We start from the raw sequence: 10003 nt of genomic DNA, 5'->3' as shown, positions 1-10003 counted from the left end.
AGCAGGGGCAGTTAAAAGGTCATTGATGGATGAATTTTCAAGTACCCAAAGCTCCAAAAAAACTAAGGAGGTGGTTGTGAAATTAGAGAAATTGAAGGAACCTTGAAATAGTAGTCGGGGTCTGTTAAATTTAAACAATTGGATAATGGTTGTTGAGTATTTTGGGCTAAGTTGTTTGCCCTATGTAGATGAGACCAGTTAGACATTTCTATCCATTTTTAATTATTTGCTTTTTTGTTAAACTTGGGAAATTTTTCAATTATGTAGTGAATGCCTGCTTTCTATGCTATTTGTGACTAATTTGCAGGACTTCACCACTATTCCTACAATAGCCTATCACTATTCTTACAATAGCCTATCACAATAATCAAATGACAGGTCTTAACAGGGATAAGAGCAATTGGGTTGCATTTTTGTAAGACAAAAATGTAGAAAACAACCTATAACTACCCATAATATATGATTTTATGTCATTACTGTTGTTGTCTTTATATTTATAGTTTTGCAGGCTGTTGGAATACAAATATAGCAACTAAACACAATTATCAAATGATCCATGCATTGCAAGAAGAGTGGACCAATCAATTTCAAGGAACATATGTTATGCATGAAGATCAAACAAGAAGATTATAGATTGTTAGAGAATAGTTTAGGAGATCTATAATAAACTCCAGAAGTTCTATTTAGATATAGAATACTATAGGATTTGTATTCTAATCACAAGTAATGTATGAAGTGATATTCTATAAACTTAAATTTATTGGAAGATGCTTATTAATTGGAAATAGGCATTCAGAACAAATGCAATCAAATACAATCATAATAACACCAAAACACATATAACAGATGTTTTCCTTCAAAAAAAGAAAAAATACAACATACAGGCACAGTAAATTATATATAAAATTTGTATTTATACTTATGTTACATGCTTTGCCTTCAGAAAAAAAATATCACAATGTGTATCCCTTTCGCCCTCACAACTTTGGATCATCCTGTCAAGTTTATTGTTACAACTGGTAAATTAGAAAAATAAAATTCAAATGTCCTAACTATTATTACTGCAAAACACTTGAAAATTAGTAAAGTAACATGACATGCTCAAAAATCGAATTCAAGATCCCATGCAAAAACCGATTTTAATAAGTTTAAATGAAGTCAAACTTATATATACTTATTCAAATTTTATCTTAATCCAGTTTTCAAATGAATTGGCCACTCTTTCATTTTAAACTCTAACATGACCTGTAAACTAATTGTATACAGTTTTCCTATCACAGTATACTTAAATTAACTTCAACATGTTCTAAAAAAAAATATATGTATAAACAAGTTCATTTCGTAATTACAAATGAGGCAATCAGTAGGCAATTTAAACTACTTACACGGGCTAATAGTTTACAACATGTTGAAGTAGGACATAGAAGACACAAAAATATACATTCAGTTACCAAGTGAACAGTATCACCACCTAAATAAATAAAACTATAACAACATACATTAACCTTTCAACTTCATTAAAATAATAACAAAAAAACAATATTACAAATTGGGATTAATTCACAACACTTTAAAAAACCTTTCAAGTTCTCTGTGTACTTGATAACATGAATAATTAAGCCCTACAATTTTGTTTTTCAAGACAAAGCAGTTTACCTTCTCTATAAATACACAACCAATAACAACAATATTGGATTTACAACACTGATCTGAACACAATAAACTCATCCCATCAAAAACACAGTAGGTAAAGCATTTCTATTGCAGAACATGAGGAAGATTACATCATCATGCATGATTGGATCCAAGAAGAAACAGTGTCGTCAAACAAAAGGTATGTCTCCTTCAAATGCATTACATACACTATCAAATAGGTAGTAAAAGCATGTAATCAATCATATAATATTACATATTTAATTGTAATATTAGGAAAACTTATCTCTTTTCTAAGCTCTCTGTGAAAATTAGAAACCCTTCCGTGTAGACAGAACAATAGCTTCGATTCATAGGAAACTGCAATAAAATCAACAAATATCAAAGTCAGACACACAATAGCTTGAAGTCGGACAAAATTACCAAACCATTAATTTGCATGTTTAGATCGAAAGTTAAAAATTCAAATTAGAGATTTTCAATTTTAGATTTGATAACAAATTACCTATGCAAAAGTTGGAAACTCTAAATTTGGAGTTTTAGATCTTCGAATAATTAACATCAGTTCACCCAAAAAATCGAAAGAAAGAATAAATCCTAAATTCAAGCTTATAATTCAATTTTGAAGCTATAGATCGGAGAAAAGAAGAATCAGAATTAGTAACTTACAAATATAGGTGTGAGACTTCATCTTCGCTTTTCGCTGCTGCAAAATCTCCCAGGAAACGCGAACTCCGACTAGGGTTTCCAAATCGGTACTCGAACAATAGTGTAAAAATTGACTCAATTAGAGAGGATGTAGGTATATTACATAGGAACGACAACTGATTAGGTTCAGAAAGAGCATGATCTGGAAAACAAATGGAGAAATAGAACGAATTCAAGAGAAATGGGTGCAGAAGCGAAAAGCGTGAGCGATGCGAATGAAATGAGAACACTCCTCCTAGACAAAATCTACCGCAAATTTGATTCCAGCAGATAAGGTCAACAAAGACCCAATACTGCTTCTATTTGTTTCCTAAAACTATGCTTACTTAATGGACTAATATTTATAATATTTATAATATTATAAAACTGATTAAAATTATTAGTATAGGATTATCTATATTATATATAAACTGTCCTATTGCACTTTACATTAATCAAATACTTTGGGTTTATATAAATATAGAGATAGAGATTTATTATATGTTTGGAATTTAAAGTTTTATAATTATTTTAGTTGCGACACAATATGCAAAGCGGATGCAGGTAGTGGAATAATGGGTGATGTCCACACACCTAAGTTTTTGAACCGCATTAGAGCTTCAGGTATCCCAAACTATGCATTGACTATAAAAATTGGGTCCCCAGTAATGTTATTAAGAAATATTGGTCACTCAGTTGGATTGTGTAATGGTACGCGGTTGGTAATCACCAAGTTAGCAGACCGTGTAATTGAAGCTGAATTAATAGATGGTGCTAACAAAGGTGCAAAAGTGTTGATACCCAGAATGTCAATGTCACCCTCAGACACAAGATTACCATTCAAGTTTCAACGGCGACAATTCCCACTAATGTTAGCATATGCAATGACTATTAACAAAAGTCAAGGTCAAACACTGTCACATGTAGGTTTGCTACTAAAAAAACCGGTTTTTGTGCATGGTCAATTGTACGTTGCTGCATCTCGAGTTAACAACTCAAGTGGGCTTAAAATGTTGATTGCCAACGACTCAAGGATAACTGCAACATCAACAACCAACGTAGTATACCATGAAATCTTCAATAATTTGTAATTGTCTACTGAACGATATTTTTGGATATTCTGTATAAACGTATTGTCATTATTGTTTCTATTTGTTAATTTCAAAAATTTTTTTCACTAATGTAACCAATTATTCACACATTTGGACACTATCTTGAACAATATCCATCCCGTGCATCGCACGGGGACTATACTAGTGTAAGATAACCTTGGTTATGTTAGTTTATCACACACACACACACATAATTATTTTTGTAATTATATATTTTTTATTTTTATTATGTTAGGTTAGCATATAAAATAATTTTGTTTCTCAAGTTCAAGATTTTAGTTATTATTTTAAAATCATGTAATTACATATGATACCATTATCTTATTTATTTATTAAAATATATGAAAATATGTTAATGATATTATAGTGTGTGGATAAAAGATAACCCTAAATCAAACATGATTATATTACATACCCCAATTTTAACCAAACACAGGAGTCTAACATTCCCAGTAATCTAACATTCCGTAAGGTAATCTGACATTCTGTGAACCAAACGACCCCTAAAAGTCTTGATTGAATGCTATCCCCAATAAATCCTTAAGTAAATAGGACAGGGCAAAATACTTGAGCTCAGGTTATTAAAGAAACTTGCGATCGTGCTACTCATGCAGCTTTGCGCTTATTGTTTCATTCTTTTTTTAGTTCATTCTTTCAAGTGTTTTAGTGTGGACTCTGTTTTCTTATATCTGGTATGAATGTCATAGTTCACTTTAGGCTATCTTTTTATAAAAGGTGGTCTGTCTCCTTTAGTCTGCAAGACTAAGGGTCTATCATTCTTGCTTATTATATGACCTTTTTATGCTCTTAGTAATTTATTTTTGCTAAAAAATAAAAATAAAAATACCCCATCACAACTTCACACCTAACTATCCTAATAATACTTTTAAACATATATACTGTATAATTATATATTAAACATTATATATTTAATATTTTATAATTGCTAACATTATGTTTCATAATTATATATTTGTATAGGTCAATTACATTTTAAGTATTATATCATTATATATTTTAATCATTAATTTTTAATTGACTTTAACTATAAGAAAAAAGTCACAAACTAATAATTTCATATTTTAATAATCTATTATTATATTATTTATGAATAAAAAGAAAAAGTATCAAATATGTAATTAAACTTGTTAACTTTGTACAATTCAGACATTAAACTTAAAATATGTGTAATTAAAACATTAAACATTTAAAATTTATGTAATTTTTATATTTTGCCAGTTAATTACTGGTTGAACTAACCAGTAACATTGCTTAGGTGTCATATTATTTGGCACCTACGTGGAAAGTACATGCATCCCATTATGAATTGGACATTGTATTAATATTAAATAGACTAATTGAATAAGTAGTTTTATAAAAACCTAAATCCCAATCTAGTATAAAATATAAAATATTTAATACTCAAAATGGTTCTCTATGTTTTTTTTTTTTTTTTTTTTTTTTCATCTTAAACGATTTTGGTGATTCAATGTAGTCTAGGTTTTTGTGTTTTTACTCAATATAATTCTCTGTTTGTTATTCCATCCAACTAGTGTCGAATAAAATGAAAATTTGATAATTGCAATATTTGCATCTCTTTCACCCTCCTTCACCTTTTTTTCATTTATTTACTAACAGCAAAAGAGTCACCTTCAATGCCCGATGAAGAAAAATATCATCATAGCCTCTTTAAACATATTTTCCATAATTCCATTTTAAGATCCCAGAATCGAAATATGATTGACTTTGTTAATTATATATATATATATATATATATATATATATATATATATATATATATATATATATATATATATATATAATTTTTTCATGGTATTAATAAGATATACTTGGTAAATAAATATATAACATTATTTTGTATTATAACTTTGATATTTAATTTAAAAATAGTGCACAAAAAAAAATAATAGACAATGTAGTGAATATAATCAATTGATGAATTTGAATGTAAATAATTTTTACATTGGAGAAAAATAAAGACAATATAACTAATGAAGTTATTCATCTTAATTAATTTATTGATAATGAATATTTTTTTTTTGAATAAAGACATTGTAGGGACAATGTAGCGAATATAATCAATTGATGAATTTGAATTTAAATAATTTTTATATTAGATAAAAATAAAAGACAATATAACTAATGAAATTATTTCTCTTATTTAATTTATTGGTAATGAATAATTATTATTTTTGATAATTCTAATAATACATATGCATTTTTTTAATTTAGAATCATGTGTCTACAATGTCTTTATTAAAAAAAAATGACCCTTGACTATGGCTTGCACATGAGTGCATCACCCACCGCTTCTATTCATGCCTATTCCGACTCCGGCTGGGCCGGTTTTCCGGTTGACAGGGAAGAGCACAAGTGGGTATGCGGTTTTCCTCGGGTCCAATCTCATCTCATGGCTGTCCCGGAAACAGCGTATTGCGGCTCGCTCCTCGACAGAAGCATAATATAAAGCCCTAGCCGATGTTGCTGCTGAGGTTACTTGGGTTGTTTCTTTATTACGTGAGCTGGGGTTGCATACTGATCAACCGTCTACTTTATGGTGTGATAACTTAGGGGCAACGTATCTGTGTGCTAATCGGTTTTTCACGCCAGAATGAAGCATGTTGAGATCGACTATCACTTCGTTCGAGACAAGGTTGCAATGAGGGAATTCAAGGTGAACTTCATATCAACTAAGGGCCAGCTCGCCGATGTCTTCACCAAACCGCTACCAGGTCCAAGGTTTGCTGCACTACGGGACAAGCTTAATGTTGTTTGTCACAAACCTTCCGCTTGAGGGGGTGTGTGAGTATTATTATTATTAATGTAATTATTCTTGTATAACCTATAGTTAGTTAATGTGTGGTGCTATAATTAGTCTGAGGTTGTATCCTATTAGATAAGATTGTTTAGAGGTATATTGAGATATACACTCCTGTAATCTCATCTACTGTAACTGTAATTGATTTTGAATTCTCATCTCATATACTATATTATATTGCATCATGAATTATGTGCATTATGAATATAAATTCTGTACATTATGAATATAAATTTTGTGTATTATGTGTCTTTATTATATCGTGTTTATGTGTAAGTGTATTATGAACATAATTTTATACCTTATAAACATAAATTCTGTATTGTGACATTCAAATATTTTAAATCATATTATTTTAAATTTGAATAAAAATAATTTCAGAAATGAAATTTATATTTCAATTATAAATATTTTAGCTCGAATATTTTCAAATTAATTATTTCACTCTTAAATTTAAATAAATTATTTTATAGCTTATAATTTTACTATTCAAAATCTTTATGAGCTTGCCAAGATATATATTTTATGTATCAAATTTTCTTAAACCCAAATAATTTTAAAATTTTGAATCCAATAATTTTTGCTTGAGCCAGAAAATCATCCTAATTCACATTTTAGTTCAAATTGTAAATTTGATATATATTATCTAACAAAATATAAATATGAATTGTGACCCAAAACCCTAGCTTTGTTAGAATATAAATATATACTGTTGGTGTCTCTCTTTATTCCTAAGATAACAGCCGCCACCACCATCGACACCTTCTTCTTCCTCGACTGCAGCGAGCATCAGCCTCCAACAGCGACCACCCACCACTGTTATCAGCCGCTTTCCTTTTTCTGGCCAGCGAGATTGCACAGACGCGACAAACCAGTGGCGCGAAGAAGCTACGGAGCATTCAGTTCTGACTCCTTACGGCGAGCTGAGGGCGGCTGGAACGTCCGGGAGCCTCCGTCTCTCCTCTATTCTTTCAGTCGGCCGCAGCAGCGGCGGCCTTCCTCGGCGAGCTCCGGCGAAGCAGTAGGCGGCGTCGAGGGCAGAGCAGATCAGTTTCCGGTGGCAGTAGCGTGGTCCGACGGTGTGGCAGTGGGCGATGACCTTCTCCAGGAAGCAGCAACATCCGACGAGCTTTGGTTTTCCGGCGGTAGACCCAACACAGTAGCTCGGCTCCGTCGACCTTTCACTCGTCCGGCGTAGGCGGTGGCATGGATTGGCGCTGTGGATGACGGATATACGAAAGAATGGTGAAGGAAATGATGACGTCAGAATATTAAATTTGGGTGGTGAGTTTATGTTAATAATGAAGTTTAATGCTGGATGAGAATTAAGATGGTAATTAGTGTAATCACTTTTGATTGATTAATAATAGTGATTATGGACGATGATGAAGACTAAGGTGATGGGATTAGTTGCTAATGAAGATTTGTTATTAACTAATGATGGTTATTAGTGTTAAGGAAGATGCTATGATTATTGGATTATTATATTGATGGTGATTAAGATAATAATGATGGTGATGTTATTATGTTAATAATGACTATGGATTAATAATAGAATGACATTTGATGAAGAGGAACTTGAGTTTGGCATGAAGATGATGACATTACTAATACTAGGATGAAGATAATGAAATTAAAATAGTTTGGTGATGAGGATACTCATGGAGACAATGATTAATGGTGATAACGATTAAATAATATGATGAAGTGGGTCGTGTTAATGATGTTCTCGTAATGGCCACTATAATAACAATAGTAATATTAAGTAAACTAGACTTGTTTGATCTGCAGGTTCTCTATCAAGGTAATTAGCTTAGTAGATGAGCTTAGAGTTGGAGTTGGCTTTTGGCTTTCGTGAGATTTAGCATTTGAGGTTAGTTTCTATATTCGTTCAAATTACTTTGCTCTATAAAATGTGATATTTATTTGATTTGTATTCTTAAATTATTTTGAAAATGTATTTGGATTGAAAGTATGATAAATAGCAAAATGTATCTATTTTGTGTTCACTCATGATTTACAAACCTAGTGTGTGTGTGTATGTGTATGTATACATTTGAATATTATGGTAAAGTATATGTGTTGGTAATATATTTTTGTTTAGAAGTGTATGACCTATGAGGTGTATAAATGTGTTACGTTTTGAAAACTTATATTTTTGTGGTACCTATTTATATTATTACAGAATTTGGTGGAAACTTGAAATTATGTTGAAAACCTAAGTATATTGAGATTATTAGATCTATACTTATTTTGGGGGATATGAAATTACATTTATTTTTGGTGATATAAACTATATTTTATTTTGGAGGATAAGTACTATTTGGAATATATAAAGACAGAATGCCCCAATAGGGTTTATATTGCTAGCTGAATTTTCATGATCCTTTTCAATTGAATAGCAACTTTTGTTTTTGTGGGTTTAGGGTTTGGGGTTTGGGATTTAGGGTTTGGGGTTTGGGGTTTGGGGTTTGGGGTTAGGGGTTAGGGGTTTGGGGGTTTGGGGGTTTGGGGTTTGGGGTTTGGGGTTTGGGGTTTGGGGGTTAGGGTTTGGGGTTTGGGTTTAGGGTTTAGGGTTTAGGGTTTTTTTTTTTTTTGTTTTTTTTTTTTTTTTAAGAATGGATACTTTATTAAAATAGCGAAAGGCCGAAGCCAGTACAAAGTCCAAGGGATTAGGCCACAGACGATCAAAATCTCACTAAATAAAACTAAGTAAAACTAAACTAGAAAATAAAACGAGATAATCATAAAGTAGGCCCCTGGGGCTATAACATACATGCCCCAAGTCCCATGCTAGATAACTAACACCAGACCAAGGCTCTATCACTAAGCAAGAACCGCAGCTGCTCTAAAATAATGCAAGTACAAACCAGCTGCCTTCACGGCCATCAGCAATGACCGCACCATCTCCTGGAGTGCTATTGGCTGCCCTGTAGAAAGCAACAACTCACACCAACATGGTAATGAAACAGAGTGTCGGCACACAGGCCTCAGACAAAACATTACATAAGATTACAGGCAATCACAGGCCAACAGATAGACAATCATGACACGGCAGCCAATAGCATCGAACCCCGATCAGCACCAGCGCGAACCAGAACCAACCCTAACGGGATTAGCTACTATGGGCCAGCAGCAAGCCTGGACTATGCCAACGGATTTGAGAAACACCTACCCGGCCACCGTTCAGCCCGGGCCAGGATGCAACTTCTTACCGCTTGCACCAACGTTGAGGCCTGGTCTATTTCAAAAAACGCCTGCAAAGGCGGAACCAAAAAAGCCTGTAGACCAGTAAACGCCTCGGAGGCCAAAGAAACATACCTGCAAAATAGAAACAAGATGAACAAACAAAACCCTGTTTCCTCGACCAACTATTTCCATCTTTCGCATCAGGTGAGTGTATAGGTATTAACAGGCTGACACGAACAAACAGCAACCCCCCATATGCGACCCATCCCCCCCGGAGTCCAGAAGGGACTCGACTACTATTGGCCAGCAGCAAGCCTGACCAGGTCAACGGATTTGATTAGTCCTGCCTGGTGCACCGTTCAGCCCAGACTAGGGTGCCATGTTGTACCGCCAACACCTTACGTTGAGACTCAGTCCCGGCCAGCAGGACCTCATAGCCCCCAAGAACACCTCACACACTCTCTGTTTTTAGCTAACTCCGCTCTTTCTTTTCCTGCCAAACCCTCATTTTACCACTCAATTC

General features: G+C 33.0%; 1 long non-coding RNA gene across 1 annotated transcript; it reads left to right on the top strand.

Moving 5' to 3' along the window:
- Positions 1–664: 664 nt before the first annotated feature.
- On the top strand, positions 665–9495 carry LOC109159490. The gene is made up of 3 exons (XR_002050586.1): positions 665–676; positions 7333–7341; positions 9390–9495. It is a non-coding gene; the product is annotated as an uncharacterized LOC109159490 (long non-coding RNA).
- The last annotated feature ends 508 nt before the right edge of the window (positions 9496–10003 follow it).

This window comes from Ipomoea nil, unplaced genomic scaffold, assembly GCF_001879475.1.
Source record: "Ipomoea nil cultivar Tokyo-kokei standard unplaced genomic scaffold, Asagao_1.1 scaffold0302, whole genome shotgun sequence".
NCBI classification, from domain to species: Eukaryota; Viridiplantae; Streptophyta; class Magnoliopsida; order Solanales; family Convolvulaceae; genus Ipomoea; species Ipomoea nil.
This window is presented reverse-complemented; position numbering and strand designations above follow the sequence as displayed.